Source organism: Triticum dicoccoides, chromosome 5B (genome assembly GCF_002162155.2).
Source record: "Triticum dicoccoides isolate Atlit2015 ecotype Zavitan chromosome 5B, WEW_v2.0, whole genome shotgun sequence".
In the NCBI taxonomy this organism is placed as follows: domain Eukaryota; kingdom Viridiplantae; phylum Streptophyta; class Magnoliopsida; order Poales; family Poaceae; genus Triticum; species Triticum dicoccoides.
In genome coordinates, this window is record NC_041389.1 from 365,302,385 (window position 1) to 365,320,795 (window position 18,411).

The window sequence follows — 18,411 nt, forward strand, 5'->3', positions numbered from 1 at the left end:
AAGTCAATGTTATATTCATGCCCCAATCATGAGCTCTCCAGAGAAATGATTATTCAATTTTTTAATGCTCGGGTTTCTCTCAATGATCACAACATGCTCGATACTTCCTATGCTGGTTCTTATATGCTGAAGACTATTGAATTCAAATGGGACTTATTGGAAAGAATTAAACGCAACTCTGAAGATTGGGGTTCCGACGATGGTAAGGAGTCGGTATGACACCTAAGTTTGATTGTGTTAAATCTTTTATGGATACCGATGCTTTCCGTGGATTTAGCGCTAAATATGGACTTGACTCTGAGAGAGTAGCTTCTTTCTGTGAATCTTTTGCTACTCACGTTGATCTCCCTAAGGAGAAGTGGTTTAAATATAATCCTCCCGTTGAAGTAAAAGTAGTTGCACCTATTACAATTGAAGAAAAGACTGTCACCTATAGTGATCCTATTGTTCCTACTACTTACATTGAGAAACCTCCTTTCCTGTTAGGATAAAGGATCATGCTAAAACTTCGACTGTTGTTCGTAAGAGTAATACTAGGACTTATACACCTCCTGAGAAAATCAAAGTTGAACCTAGTATTGCTATTGTTAAAGATCTCTTGGATGATGATTTAGATGGGCATGTTATTTATTTCTGTGGTGAGACTGCTAATATTGTTAGACCAGATACTAAGATACATAGACCTGTGGTAGGCATGCCTGTTATTTCTGTTAAAATAGGAGATCATTGTTATCATGGTTTATGTGATATGGGTGCTAGTGCTAGTGCAATACCCTATGATTTATATAAAGAAATTATGCATGACATTGCACCCGTTGAATTGGAAGGTATTGATGTTACCATCAAGCTTGCCAATAGAGATACCATTTCACCAATTGGGATCGTTAGAAACATTGAAGTCTTGTGTGGGAAGGTTAAATATCATGCTGATTTTCTTGTTCTTAGTTCCCCACAAGATGACTTTTGTCCCATTATTTTTGGTAGACCCTTCTTGAATACCGTTAATGCTAAGATTGATTGTGAAAAGGGTACTGTTACAATTGGCTTAGAGGGTATGTCTCATGAGTTTAATTTTGCTAAGTTTCATAGACAACCTCGTGATAGAGAATCACCTAGTAAGGATGAGATTATTGGTCTTGCTTCTATTGTCGTGCCTCCTACTGATCCGTTAGAACAATATTTGCTAGACCATGAAAATGATATGTTTATGAAGGAAATAAGGGAAATAAATGAAGTGTTCCTTAAACAGGAACTATGCTAAAACACAACCTACCCGTTGAAATTCTAGGGGATTCCCCTCACCCAAGTGTGATCCCGTGTTTGAACTCAAACCATTACCTGATAATCTTAAGTATGCTTACCTTGATGAAAAAAATATATCATGTTATTATTAGTGCTAACCTTTCAGAGCAAGAAGAAGAAATATTATTGAAAACTCTGAAGAGGCACCGTGTTGCTATTGGATATACTCTGGATGATCTCAAGGGCATTAGTCCCACATTATGCCAACATAAAATTAATTTGGAGGACGATGCTAAACCAGTTAGAGATCCTCAACGACGATTGAATCCTAAGATGAAAGAAGTGGTAAGAAAGGAGATACTAAAGCTCCTTGAGGCAGGTATAATTTATCCCGTTGTTGATAGTGATTGGGTAAGTCCTGTCCATTGTGTTCCTCAAAAGGGAGGTATTACTGTCGTTCCTAATGATAAAGATGAATTGATCCCGCAAAGAATTATTACAGGTTATAGAATGGTAATTGATCTCCATAAATTAAATAAAGCTACTAAGAAAGATCATTACCCTTTACCTTTTATCGATCAAATGCTAGAAAGACTATCCAAACACACACATTTCTGCTTTCTAGATGATTATTCTGGTTTCTCTCAAATACATGTATCAGCGAAGGATCAATCCAAAACTACTTTTACTTGCCCTTTCGGTACTTTTGCTTATAGATGTATGCCTTTTGGTTTATGTAATGCACCTGCTACCTTTTAAAGATGTATGATGGCTATATTCTCTGACTTTTGTGAAAAGATTTGTGAGGTATTCATGGATAATTTTTCCGTCTATGGATCCTCTTTTGATGATTGCTTGAGCAACCTTGATCGAGTTTTGCAGAGATGCGACGACACTAGTCTCGTTTTGAATTGGGAGAAGTGCCACTTTATGGTCAATGAAGGCATTGTTTTGGGGCATAAGATTTTCGAGAGAGGTATTGAAGATGATAAAGCCAAAGTTGATGCTATTGAAAAGATGCCATGTCCCAAGGACATAAAAGGTATAAGAAGTTTCCTTGGTCATGCCGGTTTTTATATAAGGTTCATTAAGGACTTTTCTAAAATCTCTAGGCCTCTGAATAATTTATTGCAAAAAGATATTACTTTTGTCTTTGATGATGATTGTGTAGAAGCATTCGAAATACTTAAGAAAGCTTTGATCACTGCACCTATTGTTCAGCCACCTGATTGGAATTTACCCTTTGAAATTATGTGTGATGCTAGTGATTATGCTGTAGGTGCTGTTCTAGGGCAAAGAGTTGATAAGAAATTGAATGTTATCCAGTATGCTAGTAAGACTCTTGATACTGCCCAGAGAAATTATGCTACTACTGAAAAAGAGTTCTTAGCAGTTGTGTTTGCATGTGATAAGTTTAGACCTTATATTGTTGATTCCAAAGTTACTATTCACACTGATCATGCTGCTATTAAATATCTTATGGAAAAGAAAGATGCTAAGCCTAGACTCATTAGATGGGTTCTCCTGCTCCAAGAATTTGATTTGCATATTATTGATAGAAAGGGAGTTGAGAACCCCGTTGCAGACAACTTGTCTAGGTTAGAGAATGTTCTTGATGACCCACTGCCTATTGATGATAGCTTTCCTGATGAACAATTAGCGGTCGTTAATGCTTCTCGTACTGCTCCTTGGTATGCTGATTATGCTAATTACATTGTTTCTAAATTTATACCTCCTAGTTTCACATACCAGCAAAAGAAAAGGTACTTTTATGATTTAAGACATTACTTCTGGGATGACCCACACCTTTATAAAGAAGGAGTAGATGGTGTTATTAGACGTTGTGTACCTGAGCATGAATAGGAACAGATTCTACGCAAGTGTCACTCTGAATCATATGGAGGCCACCACGCTAGAGATAGAACTGCACATAAGGTATTGCAATCTGGTTTTTATTGGCCTACTCTCTTCAAAGATGCTCGTAAATTTATCTTATCTTGTGATGAATGTCAAAGAATTGGTAATATTAGTAGACGTCAAGAAATGCCTATGAATTATTCTCTTGTTATTGAATCGTTTGATGTTTGGGGCTTTGATTATATGGGACCTTTTCCTGCCTCTAATGGTTACACACATATTTTAGTTGTTGTTGATTACGTTACTAAGTGGGTAGAAGCTATTCCAACTAGTAGTGCTGATCATAACACCTCTATTAAGATGCTTAAAGAAGTTATTTTTCCGAGGTTTGGAGTCCCTAGATATCTTATGACTGATGGTGGTTCACAATTTATTCATGGTGATTTCCGTAAGATGCTTGCTAAGTATGATGTTAATCATAGAATCGCATCTCCTTATCACCCGCAGTCCAGTGGTCAAGTAGAGTTGAGCAATAGAGAGCTCAAATTAATTTTGCGAAAGGCTGTGAATAGATCCAGAAAGAATTGGTCCAAAAAACTTGATGATGCATTATGGTCCTATAGAACTGCATACAAAATTCCTATGGGTATGTCTCCGTAGAAGATGGTTTATGGAAAGGCATGTCATTTACCTCTTGAACTTGAACATAAGGCATATTGGGCAATTAAAGAGCTCAATTATGACTTCAAACTTGCCGGTGAGAAGAGGTTATTTGATATTAGCTCACTTGATGAATGGAGAACCCAAGCCTATGAGAATGCCAAGTTATTCAAAGAAAAAGTCAAACGCTGGCATGATAAAAGGATACAAAAGCGTGAGTTTCACGTAGGTGATTATGTGTTATTATTCAACTCTCGTTTAAGATTTTTTGCAGGAAAAATTCTCTCTAAATGGGAAGGTCCTTACGTTATCGAGGAGGTCTATCGTTCCGGTGCCATAAAAATCAACAACTTCAAAGGCACAAGTACGAGGGTGGTGAACGGTCAAAGAATTAAACATTATATCTCAAGTAATCCTATCAGTGTTGAAACTAATATTATTGAAACCGTAACCCCGGAGGAATACATAAGGCACACTTTCCAGAACGTTCCAGACTCCGAAAAGGAATAGGTATGTGGTACGGTAAGTAAACCGTCTCCAAAACAATTCTAATGGCAATTTCTATCAGTTTTGGAATATTTAAGAATTTTAGAAAGAAAGAAGTAGTCCGGGAAGGACACGAGGCCTCCACGAGGGTGGAGGGCGCGCCCACCCTTCCTAGGCGTGCCCCCCTGTCTCGTGGTCACCTCGTGTGCCTCCCGGACTCCGTTTTCTTGCACATTACGTATTTTGGTAGGTAAAAATTCATTATATAAACTCCCGAAGGTTTTGACCACCGTATCACGCAAATATCATCTGCTTTCATTTCGATCTGTTTCTGTTACAGATCTAGAGCACCATGACGTCGCCTTCCTCCAACAATGAAGACAAGGATGCTTGGCTATTGAAGATATAGCTGAAAAGAGAAGAACCAGAAGAGATCAACAAGGAGGAAGGGATCACAAAGGCCACGGAGTTTCAAGCTCCGGCGGTGAAAGAAGAAGACATCCATCAACCCTTACCTAACCTCTTTACTCCAACTGAGATTGAAGCTTTCAAGATGATTGAGTTAGCTCGCATACAGAATAAGTATCTCACATAGGAGAATATTTTGTTGAAGGATCATATCGTCGGACTCAAGGGCATCATCCGCAAGTTGGAGGAGCTTTTATGCTCGATGTGCGATTATCCACCATCATCATCACCACCTCCATCACCTCCGAGGAAAAAATCACATGGGTATGGGCACTCCCCTTGGCAACTGCCAAGCTTGGGGGAGGTGCCCTGGTATCGTATCACCATCACACTCCTATCTTTACCATTTTATTTAGTTCGGTCCTTTTTGTAGTATCTTGATCTAGTAGATTGAAGTTTTAGTATCAAGTAGTTTTGAGTTTGCTTTGTGATCTCTTTATGTAATCGAGTCTGTGAGGTATCTATAATAAAGATTAGTGTTGAGTCAAGGGCTTTGCTATGTTGCTATGATCTTGAGAAAGTAGAAAGTATAAAAAGACTAAAAGATTTCATATTGATCTTATGGATAGTAATAACTTCACACATAGAAAGTATGAGGCATAAAAGTTGTTGAGAGTTGACGAACGTAGTTTTGGTCATTGTTGCAATTAATAGGAAGTAATAAGGAAAGAGAGGTTTCACATACAAATATATTATCTTGGACATCTTTTATGATTGTGAAACACTCATTAAGTATGACATGCTAAAAGAGTTGATGTTGGACAAGGAAGACAACGTAATGGTTTATGTTTTCTCACATCTCAGTTAAAGTATATTGTCATTGACCTTCCAAACATGTTGAGCTTGCCTTTCCCCCTCATGCTAGCCAAATTCCTTGCACCAAGTAGAGATACTACTTGTGCTTCCAAATATCCTTAAACCCAGTTTTGCCATGAGAGTCCACCATACCTACCTATGGATTGATTAAGATCCTTCAAGTAAGTTGTCATGTTGCAGGCAATAAAAACTGCTCTCTAAATATGTATGACTTATTAGTGCAGAGAAAATAAGCTTTATATGATCTTGTTGTGGAAGCAATAAAAGCGACGGACTGCATAATAAAGGTCCACATACAAGTGGCAATATAAAGTGACGTTCTTTTGCATTAAGATTTCATGCATCCAACCCTAAACGCACATGACAACCTCTGCTTCCCTCTGTGAAGGGCCTATCTTTTACTTTATGTTTTTACTTTATGCTTGAGTCAAGGTGATCTTCACCTTTCCCTTTTTATTTTATCCTTTGGCAAGCTCCTCGTGTTTGAAAGATCTTGATATATATATATATATATATATATATATATATATATATATATATATATATATATATATATATATATCCAATTGGATGTAAGTTAGCATGAATTATTATTGTTGACATCACCCAAAGGTGAATACGTTGGGAGGCAACACAATAAGCCCCTATCTTTCTCAGTGTCCGGCTAAAACTCCATAACCACAAGTATTGCGTGAGTGTTAGCAATTGTAGAAGACTACATGATAGTTGAGTATGTGGACTTATGAAAAGCTCTATTCTTGACTCTTTCTAATGTTATGATAAATTGCAATTGCTTCAGTGACTGAGATTATAGTTTGTTAGTTTCCAATGAAGTTTCTGAACCATACTTGACATTCTGAATTGATTGTTACTTGAGCATAAGAAATCATATGATAAAATCTATTTATGTTGTTGTTATAAGAATGATCATGATGCCCTCATGTCCGTATTTTATTTTTATCGACACCTCTATCTCTAAACATGTGGACATATTTTTTGATATCGGCTTCCGCTTGAGGACAAGCGAGGTCTAAGCTCGGGGGAGTTGATACGTCCATTTTGCATCATGCTTTAACATCAATATTTATTGCATTATGGGCTGTTATTACACATTGTATCTCAATACTTATGGCTATTCTCTCTTATTTTACAAGGTTTACCATGAAGAGGGGGAATGCCGGCAGCTGGAATTCTGGCTGGAAAAGGAGCAAACATTGGAAACCTATTCTGCATTGCTCCAAAAATCCTGAAACTCCACGGAACTTCTTTTTGGAATTAATAAGAATTATTGAGCGAAAGAAACACCAGAGGGGGCCCACACCCTGGCCAGGAGGGTGGGGGCGCACCCACCCCTACTGGGCGCGCCCCCTGTCTCCTGGGCCCCCTGGTGGCCCTCCGGTGTCCATCTTCTGCTATATGAAGGCTTTTACCGTGGAAAAAATCGTGGGCAAGCTTATGGGACGAAACTCCGCCGCCACGAGGCGGAACCTTGGCGGAACCAATCTAGAGCTCCCGCGGAGCTGTTTTGCCGGGGAAACTTCCCTCTGGGAGGGGGAAATCATCACCATCGTCATCACCAACGATCCTCTTACTGGGAGGGGGTGAATCTCCATCAACATCTTCACCAGCACCATCTCCTCTCAAAACCCTAGTTCATCTCTTGTATCCAATCTTGTATCAAAACCATAAATTGGTACCTGTGGGTTGCTAGTAGTGTTGATTACTCCTTGTAGTTGATGCTAATTGGTTTACTTGGTGGAAGATCATATGTTCAGATCCTTAATGCATATTATTACTCCCCTGACTATGAACATGAATATGCTTTGTGAGTAGTTACGTTTGTTCCTGAGGACATGGGTGAAGTCTTGATATTAGTAGTCATGTGAATTTGGTATTCGTTCGATATTTTGATGAGATGTATGTTGTCTTTCCTCTAGTGATGTTATGTGACCGTCGACTACATGACACTTCACCATTATTTGGGCCTAGAGGAAGGCACTGGGAAGTAATAAGAAGATGATGGGTTGCTAGAGTGACAGAAGGTTAAACCCTAGTTTATGTGTTGCTTCGTAAGGGGCTGATTTGGATCCATATGTCTAATGTTGTGGTTAGGTTTACCTTAATACTTCTTTTGTAGTTGCGGATGCTTGCAATAGGGGTTAATCATAAGTGGTATGCTTGTCCAAGTAAGGGTAGTACCCAAGCACCGGTCCACCCACATATCAAATTATCAAAGTACCGAACGCGAATCATATGAACGTGATGAAAACTAGCTTGACGATAATTCCCATGTGTCCTCGGGAGCTCCTTTCTCATTATAAGAAATTGTCCAGGCTTATCCTTTGCTACAAAAAGGATTGGGCCACCTTGTTGCACTTTATTTACTTTCATTGCTTGTTACTCGTTACAATTTATCTTATCACAAAACTATCTGTTACCTATAATTTTAGTGCTTGGAGAGAAAACCTTACTGAAAACCACTTATCATTTCCTTCTGCTCCTCGTTGGGTTCGACACTCTTACTTATCGAAAGGACTACGATAGATCCCCTACACTTGTGGGTCATCACCCACCCTCATATAATTAAGACAACACTGGGAAATTGATATTTTGGTTTAGAGTCAGACTGACCACCTCTTCTATTCTAGTTGATTTTTGGTTTGAGACTCACCCAAGCAAGTTATGCGCTCATGGAGGAGAACCTGTTGTTCCTTGAGGCCTGGCAAGCAGTCGACAGCGCTACTACTTGTGACGAGCTGTGTACACAAGGGAAGAGACATATGATTCTAAATGTGCAAAGTCTGCAAGTCATCACGTGCCACTTCATATTTGAGAAAGTACAACTGAATTTGATAATTGGACCAAATGAAGTTGTCATGCACCTCCTTTGGTTGAATCTAAATTCTATTAGAAACATGGCAACCCACCTAAATATAACATCGATCTATACAAACTGAGAGATGTTGTGTTTTTACATTTCTTATGTGGTCTGACAAAATTTGCTAGATGCATGCCTTCATTCTTTTGTGATAAAATTGATATAATTAACAGATGTATTCATGTATTCATGTATGGTTGATTGGATTCTTGATGTCAACCCTATACATGTGCAGCTAATCTTGGATTCTAGGCATAGGGGCCGAGTTACCAATACCTGAAGAATGCTCTGTAGTTTCTTATATAGCTTTGGTTATTTTAAAGATTTATTTTTACTATCCGAGAGTTCATTAATTTGTTTGCCAAATTAGAGGCGCTTGGTTACAGTGTGAAAGAAATTTACTATGTTTGTGTCTCTGGACAATTTCCCTGAATTTCTACAGCCTTTATACTGTCAATTCCTCTACTGCTTCAGAACCAGTAATGAGATTTATATATTTTGCTTTAAAGAGCTTTCTGCTTTGTAGTTTTGTTTGTTGTCTGCTACTATTCTTGCTGCACAGGTTGAGTTTGCATGTGAGATGTGACGCCCCTGATTCAATCGTACACTAATCATACACGCAAATGTGTATGATCAAGATCAGGGACTAATGGAAAGATATCACAACACAATTCTAGACCCAAATTAAAATAATACAAGCTTTATATTACAAGCCAGAAAGCTCGAATACAAACGAGTCAGCGGAAGCAACAATATCTGAGTACAGACATGAGTTAAACAAGTTTGCCTTAAGAAGGCTAGCACAAAAGCAACATCGATCGAAAAGGCAAGGCCTCCTGCCTGGGAGCCTCCTAACTACTCCTGGTCGTCGGCGTCCGTCACGTGGTAGTAAGCACCCTCCGGGTAGTAGCAGTCGTCAAAGGTGGCATCTGGCTCCTGGACTCCACCATCTGGTTGTAACAACCAGAAAGAAGAAAGAAGGAGGAAAAGGGGTAGCAAAGCAACCATGAGTACTCATTCAAAGTACTCGCAAGCAAGGATCTACACTACTTATGCATCAGTATCAATGAAAGGGGTAGTATATGTGGACTAACTGCAGAATGCCAGAATAAGAGGGGGAGAAGCTAGTCCTATCAAAGACTAGCATCTTTTGAAAACCACCGTCTTGCAGCAAGAGGGAGTAGAGTAGTATAACATAAGTCATATTTATGTTGTTGTCAACGCCCCGGGATCCTTTCTCGACTCCCGAAGCAACATATCCAATTCATGCCTCAGCATCCAGGGGAACGATCTTTTTGGAACAAACGTGATCCAGGGGACTTGGAGTGGACGTCAAGCAACAGAGGAGGCGGCCACGAGGGTGCCCGGCGCGCCCCCCACCCTCGTGGGCCCCTCGAGCGTCCACCGACCTACTTCTTCCTCCTATATATACCCATGTACCCCGAAAACATCCAGGAGCACCACGAAAAACTATTTCCACCGCCGCAACCTTCTGTATCCGCGAGATTCCATCTTGGAGCCTTCGCCGGCGCTCCGCCGGAGGGGGAATCGACCACGGAGGGCCTCTACATCATCTCCAAGGCCTCTCCGGTGAGTTGTGAGTAGTTTACCAAAGACCTTCGGGTCCATAGTTATTACCTAGATGGCTTCTTCTCTCTCTTTGAATCTCAATACAAAGTTCTCCTCGATATTCTTGGAGATCTATTCGACGTAACTCTTTTTGCGGTGTGTTTGTCGAGATCCGATGAATTGTGGGTTTATGATCAAGTTTATCTATGAGAAATATTTGAATCTCCTCTGAATTCTTTTATGTGTGATTAAGTTATCTTTGCAAGTCTCTTCGAATTATCAGTTTGGTTTGGCCTACTAGATTGGTCTTTCTTGCAATGGGAGAAGTGCTTAGCTTTGGGTTCAATCTTGCGGTGTCATTTCCCAGTGACAGCAGGGGCAGCAAGGCATGAATTGTATTGTTGCCGTCGAGGATAAAAAGATGGGGTTTATATCATATTGCATGAGTCTATCCCTCTACATCATGTCATCTTTCTTAATGTGTTACTCTGTTCTTTATGAACTTAATACTCTAGATGCAGGTAGGAGTCGGTCAATGTGTGGAGTAATAGTAGTAGATGCAGGCAGGAGTCGGTCTACTTGTCACGGATGTGATGCCTATATACATGATAATGCCTAGATAATCAATTATTCACTTTTCTATCAATTGCTCGAAAGTAATTTGTTCACCCACCGTAATACTTATGCTATCTTGAGAGAAGCCACTAGTGAAACCTATGGCCCCCGGGTCTATCTTTTATCATATAAGTTTACCATCTACTTTTATTTGCATCTTTACTTTTCCAATCTGTATCATAAAAATACCAAAAATATTTATCTTATCATATTATCTCTATCAGATCTCACTTTCGCAAGTGGCCGTGAAGGGATTGACAACCCCTTTATTGCGTTGGTTGCGAGGTTCTTGTTTGTTTGTGTAGGTGCGTGGGACTTTTGAGGAGCCTCCTACTGGATTGATACCTTGGTTCTCAAAAACTAAGGGAAATACTTACGCTACTTTGCTGCATCACCCTTTCCTCTTCAAGGAAAACCAACACAAGCTCAAGACGTAGCACTTACCCACCACGCTCGATTAACTCCGGTCGGACACACTTTCCTGGGTCACGCCCGGCCTCGGCCAAACAATATGCCGCAACCCGACCTAGGCTTAATAGAGAGGTCAGCACGCCGGACTAAACCTATGACCTCAGGGGTCTTGGGCCATCGCCCCGAGAACTCCTGCACGTTGCGAACGCGGTCGATGAGCAGACCTAGCTACCACCTTAGAAAGGCAGGTGTTTACCAGTCCAACACGGCGCGCGCCACTCAGTCGCTGACGTCTATTAAGCTTCGGTTGATGCATACGACGCGGAACACCCATACTATGCCCACGTGATGGTTAGTGCTATCAGGCCAGAGGCCCCTCGGATCAAATATCCAAATCGTAGTGGATTAGGAACGCGCGGTAACAAGCAGAGACTCACGAAAGATGTGACCCCGTCGCCCCGTCTCGAGGACTTGCGGCAAGGGCTAAGAATGTCTTGCCACGCCTCGTAATTATCTCGCGGGCACCTTCCAGGTCAACCCGACTCCACACCACTCGCAATAAGCTCGCGCGGGTACCCCTCAGGGTCGACCCGTCTTCAGTAACCTGGTTCAGTGTAAAGTCATAGTAACCATAGTAACCGTGTGTCTAACACCAAGGGGAAAACCTGAGGAGTCACCCTCGACGGATTCCACTCGATGTAATCATCAAGGTGAACGTAAGAGGAACCACCCTCGAGGTTCACACTTGAGGGGTTGCACGACAGAGTCGTATCGGAAGTGGTTAAGCAGGAAATCACCCTCGATGACCACGACCGAATAGCTATACTATAGAGATCTCATCAGGAGTGATGTATGAGGTTCCACCCTCGGCACTCGATGGTAACTCTGTAGAGTTGAGCAACAAAAGGGATGTGATGTGATGTGAGGTGTCGGGCTCTGGTCGTCGATCACGTTGATCGAGTCGTCGATGATGAAGCAGGGGCAACAAGGACAAGGTGGGGGGTCACTGATGGATCACTAACCAACCTATTCTAAGCAGTTTAGGATAAGCAGGTAGGCAACAATAAGCAGGTTACAAAAGCAGGCTATGCATCAGAATAGGAGCAAACAATAACAGTAGCAAAATCTAATGCAAGCATGAAAGAATGGAATGGGCGATGTCGGGATGATCAAAGGGGCGACTTGCCTGGAAGCTCTGCTAAAAAGGAAGAAGTGTCGTCGTCGAATTAGTCGATCACAGGGGCAGCATCGGTCTCGGGCTCTATCGGAGAGAGAGGGGGAAGAAACAATAAATATAAAGCAAACAATGCATCATAAAGCATGACATGACGAAAAGCAGAGCTAGGGTCGACCTAACAAAGTGTTGCACCATATAGGAGAAGGGGGGATTCAACCGGGAATGTTTTCCCGGTTCCGGACCTGTGTCAGACAAATGACCGGAAAGGGAATGTTCCGTGTTCAGCATGCTAGGGGCATGTGACAGATGAACGGAGGGCATATTTGGATTCGCTGGATTTTTCTGACAGATTTTCATATATAAATTATTTTCAGCTGAGTTACAGATTATTTTATATGATTTTCTGAAGTTTAAATGATTTCCTGGATTCTTTCTAATTCGAAATAAAAATAGTGAATACCTTTTGTACACAACAACACCTACCCACTATGTATGACCGGTGGGGCCAGGGGCTGGGTTGACTCGGTCAACAATTGACTGGTCAACCAATGAATAATACAAGTGGGACCTACTTGACATTGAAATGGAGTTTTAATTAGGCTTATTTTAAGAAATAAGATAGGACCACATGACATAGACTACATCTAGACCAAAACAATCAATTTAGTTAACTTAGGTGGATTAGCACTAACTAGCAAATATGCCCGTACGTTGCAACGGGAAGTCAATGTGTCCCATCTACTTTAGCGTTTGTCTACTCCAACGCCATTGTGTGCCCCATTAGGGAGTCTAGTAAATATTTGGCCTATTTTCTATTATTTGTAGTCAAAATTGTCATAACAAACATCAACCACTTTCGATAATAAATTTTGGCCATGGTGGTCTTTCTATTCCACCTTAGGGTATTTTTGATCCAAAATATTTTCATTGAAAAATTGAGGATTGAATCCATATGATTTTTTTAGGCGCTTTATTGTATGAGTGAATTAATCCTATAGAAAAAAATCGACAAATTCTTTTGCACTACATTCCTTAGTAAATTTCATTCCACACTAAGCTCTTGGAATTCTAACTAAAGTAGCAAATTTAACCCAAAATCAAATGAGCAAATGCCACATCTGAACCCAAGGAATAAAATTCTAGTTTGTTGTTCACATACTGTACGAAGATGATGTGCTGGCATTGAACGGAACTAAATTTTCAGTGCATGCAAGGCATTTCTTTGTTTGTGCATTTGGGAAAGAGAGTCACATCACGGGGCAATGATGGGTGATGGATGCTAAGGAGAAAATAAATCAACAGGGAGAAAAATTAATGGCAAACAATTCTTAATAGAAAAGTGTCAGTGAAATAATTTGAACTTGTGAGTTGGTCTACATCTGTTAAATAGAACTGAACAACAGCAAAACTAAACTATGTATTTTGTGTCTTCCTAAGCATATATGCAGCAAAAAAGGAAATGAACATATTTGGTTCATAAATTACTAAACAGTAAAACTGAGCTAGTTAGGAGCATCCACAACGATTTAAACCCCTTAGCCGTTACATGATGCTCGTGAACGTACCGGATCCATCTGCCACCTTGCACAGCGATTTTACCATCATTCATTGCCGTCACGCATGGCACTAGATGGCCAGCCCAACCTAGCAGGGCTGCTGCTCTGCAGATTGATTCAGGTGCGTTCTGATGAAGTGGGCCAACAAAGGAGCAAGGTGACCCGGCCCAGCAAGCGCTCAATGATTCTGCCAGCCCAGCGACCGCCAACAACTGTGTTTTTCGGTCGAGTTGTCGTTTCACGCTAAACTGATTTGTTGCCATTTGTTTGCTTGCTTGCAATTGTAGTGGACAAGTCAAGTCTGATTAATGTATTATATGGGAAGTATGAACAGTTTGCATCATGCTATGCGTCCACCCACCCCTAACTTCTCTGGATAATACGTAGTATATCCTACAGAATAGTGTATATCCGAGAGAAAAGGACAAATAGAATCTACTTCTCTGGATATTCAAAATGAGGTTCGTACTCACATGCTCTTGGATAAAACTTAAATTCACAACAAATAATTCAAATTAAAAACATCCTTACTATTTCGGTGTGTTGATGCTCAACACATTGTTTTAGAAAGAACTTTATGAAACATGGTTTAAACATTAATTTTTTTCACGCCCCATTGGTCACCCCTTTCCCTGTCTTTCTCCTTAATCCAAAAAACATTTCGTGTTTCAGTTTAGACCGATTAGTATTACTCTTATTGAATGAACGCTAAATATATGGGTAGATCAAATTTGATCCAAATTCTAGGTTAATTCAAATTTGTCAAATATTTATACCATACTTTCTTCCACATAGACGGGCGCGGCAATGCGCGCTTTTATGTTCTAGTGTAGGTTTATAAGACAGAAGGTATACACACTTCCTATATTCCAAGCATTCAGTCATCTCATCCCCATGCAAACAAATATTCTTTTGGTATGTACATGATGATTGTCTCATGTGAAATTACATTAAGCTTACCTAGAGACCATAATAACCTGTGAACTGTAAATGACCCATAAACAAATACATGCATATAGTGGTAGAATTGTATGATAGACACACACATCCTTGTATAATTGTTCTCAGCATGCATGCATATATATTGTTCCGAGTGTTGATGGTCCGGTAGAAATCCGTACCTGAACATGTATTCTGATGGTCCTGAGGAAATCCCATGTTGCTGCAGAAATTGTCATGCAAAATTCAGAATGGGGCAGCTCCTCACCAACACGCGGACATTCAAAAAGAGACTACTCTTCAACAGCGGCCGTGCGTCAAGACGTTGCCGCGGCCGGCGGAACCAGCTCCTCTTCGATGGCGGTCATATACAATTCTTATCACTGCATGAGTGCATGCTTACTGTGCATACATATACGTGAGTTTGCTAGCTGTGTATGAAATCCATGTACGATATGTAGTGTGCATACTCTGCCTTCCTCTCCTCTTCTCCCTCTCACGTCTCTCTCTCTTTTCCTCTATACAAAGAGCTTGAACTTGCCGGCGCCGCTGGCCCTCGCAAGCTCCTCGTCGTCCTCCTACATTAACTTAAGCCGTCATGGACGGCCGCTGCGTCTGCGTTGACCACGGGCGGCGCCGCCGGCGGCGACGACCACCTCCTCCACGCCTTCCTCCTGCCCATCCTCTCGCCCGGACAGCGTATCCCGCCCACGCCCATCATGTTGCCCGACGCCTCGCCGAACCACTGTGCCCAACCGCCGCCTGCGTGCCCCTGTAGCCGGCTGCCTCACACGCAACCGCGCACCGCCGTGCGCGTCCACCAGCGAGCCTCCCGTCTCCCGCTCACCTGCCTGCAGCCGGCGGACCATGGTGCCTCTGTCATCCGCTGGCTCTCTGCCCCGCCTCCAACTCCGACGCCTCCATTGCCTCTTTTCCTCCACTTCCCCAACGAAGGCCGGCCTCAGCCCGGTGTGGCCCAACCGGTGCACGCAGCAGGCAGCCACGGGGGAGCCCGAGCTCCTCGCATGGACCCCAGTCGCAGTTCGTCGGAAGAGAAAAGGGACAGAAGGCGTGAGAGGAGGTTTCTAAAGGCCCATTACCCATTAGCATTGACGCTGCCCAGGCCCAGACGGGTGACACGTGTAACAGCCGAATCCTTTATCTCGAAACAAATTTAGTACCACCTCGAATATGTTTTAAATTTAAACTGAAAGCATAAAATCACGGGAAGAAGCGTATTGTGACGGTGAACCCGCGGAGTCAATCCGTGCTTTATTATTACTAGCACACATGCCCGTGCGTTGCAACGGGAGAAAAAAAAAATCCAAATGCCCCCAATAAACATCAAAACATGTTCAAGACCCCACAGATCCACGTCCGTTCTTTGAAAGTGGGAACATGAGTGAAACGGGGTGGATAGGGGATAGAAGATCAACAAGTAGAAAAACATTCCTTGTTTTACTATCATTCCTAACAAAATGATCTATAGATAAAATTGTACAGTATTCTAAATAAGTGTATAGCTACAAGGAAAATGATCATATATAGTAGAATGTGAACATTATCTAGCCAACCATTTTGCAATGATATGTTCACAAACTTTAGTTGTATTATTATTATTACTGGCTCGTGTATCATTCTCTCCCATAGAAATCATACAACAAAAAGCTTGAGAACGCAAATGACCAACATACTCTGAATCAGTTCTCATACACACACTCTATAATATAAAATCAGACCATATACTTTGTAATGAAGCTATCTATAACATTGTAATGGGATTAAAATTAGCTAGCTAGTATCGTATGTCTGCAAACTTGTCATCTTAATTATGCAAAAACAAAAAATCTGAAGCTAGCGGAGCATAAATGGTTTGGTGCCCCTTGGGTTGTTTTCTTGTCCTAACATAACATGGAGGATGTACCAAGGGTTCAGCATTGAGCTTTGATTTACCTCCATTATCCCCGTGATACTGGTGTTTGTGATGAACTAAATAGACAATTTGTTGTGCTGGGATGATTCATGCTGGATAGATAAGATGATCTTCGCAACAACTACCATCATGCATGAGCCATGGGTAACATCCAAAATTTCCCAAAGCAGCCATGTTTTTATGTCTATTCTGTTGCTTATTTCCCTCTGAAAATTGACAAACATCCACACTTCTAGTCTTATATCCCTATGAAAATCTATTTAACATACACAAATCTGCTTTTGGAGTAATAAATTATAACCCATAAATAAGAAAAAATTAACTTAATTAGTTTTACCAATCTACATAACAAAATTTGATTTATCCATTACCGATTAACTGTAACAACACAGAAAATCAAGTCGCACACTCACACCTCAAATCTTGAGGCATACGCAGTCTGTTGAAGCCTCAAACATAGAACCATGTCATGTGAACTTCCAATAGAAAATTAGGACTCCATTTGCCTGTTTGATCCTTACCAGTTTATTAGTTCCGTATCTGTCAATTCCATGATCTTCCACAATGCTTCCAACCGCTTCATAACTCCTGTCGGTCCCTCGAGGTGGAAATTTTCACGCTGAGATGCAACAGAATTTATATCATGCATTAAGTCATGCAAAAATACCAACCTAACATATGCCAGTATGGTTTGACATAGATACAAATTACCATCCTTCTCAGTAGCATCTCAAAACACCAAAAGGCATCTGGATCATCCTCGTATAGAACAACAAAAGAGGAAACCAGATCGCTCATACCTACACTCAACTTGTACCATTTAGGGAGTTTAAATAATTAAAGCAAAATGATGCAATGCTCCATTGAAATGCAAACCTTGACAGTATCCAGGGGAGGGATCAACCCATGCATAAAATGGAAGTATATCTGACAAACCTTCAGCCGCCGCTTGAACCCTGCAGGTCGCCGCCCATGGAGCCGCTCGTCGCCAGCCCCTCTAGAATCGCCAGATCCAGCCGCCTCCGCTCCATTACCGGTGTCGGGCCTCGCGAGCTCCTCCCCTCGTCCTCCTACATAGACCCGAGCCGCCATGGACGGCCGCTGTGTCCGCGTTGACTGCGGGCGAATGCGCGCGTCCGACGCATATGGCCCCGCCTCCGCGCCTCCCCTCCTGCTCCTCTCGTCCGCCATGTGCTCGCCGTCGTCGTCCTGCTCCCGATCAGATCGGGAGCGCCGCCGCTCGATCTGCAGCACAAAAAGAATATCAAACAGTTTTTTCTTAACTCAAATATAGTTCACGCGGGTTAATTTATTGTTTCATGTGCACATATTGATCAAATAAATTCCTCCAATCTAGTTAATTGTACTGCTGGATTTTGATGGTCATTCTGAATGTACAGATTTGTTGTGAGAATCTGTGAACTAATATGGATCTGTTGACGAACTATAACTTAGCACTATATCTGGTTCTTGCTATCAGTTTTATTTTGGTCATCCAAGTGGATATATACACCAGTCATGCAGCCACAGTCTGCACTATTTGGTTAATGAGAACGGGAGGAGCACAACACTGACCCCATCGCTTATCTAAGCCAGCTTCAGGTCCACCATGGCCACCTACACCGAGCACCATATCACGTCCCCGAGTTTAGTTGTCGATTCATCTACACCAACCCAATCACCACAAACAGGGATACAATCAGATTTAATAAGAGATAGCTCCATGACCATGAGGAAAGCACGAACCGTGGGACCAGCCCATAGGCGGCCGCGCTGGAGCACATCCGGTCGTCCGCGTATCCAA

General features: G+C 41.6%; 1 pseudogene; it reads right to left on the reverse strand.

Annotated features, from left to right (window-relative positions):
• Positions 1 to 17,090: 17,090 nt before the first annotated feature.
• Positions 17,091 to 17,854, reverse strand: LOC119305560 (annotated as a pseudogene).
• Positions 17,855 to 18,411: the final 557 nt, after the last annotated feature.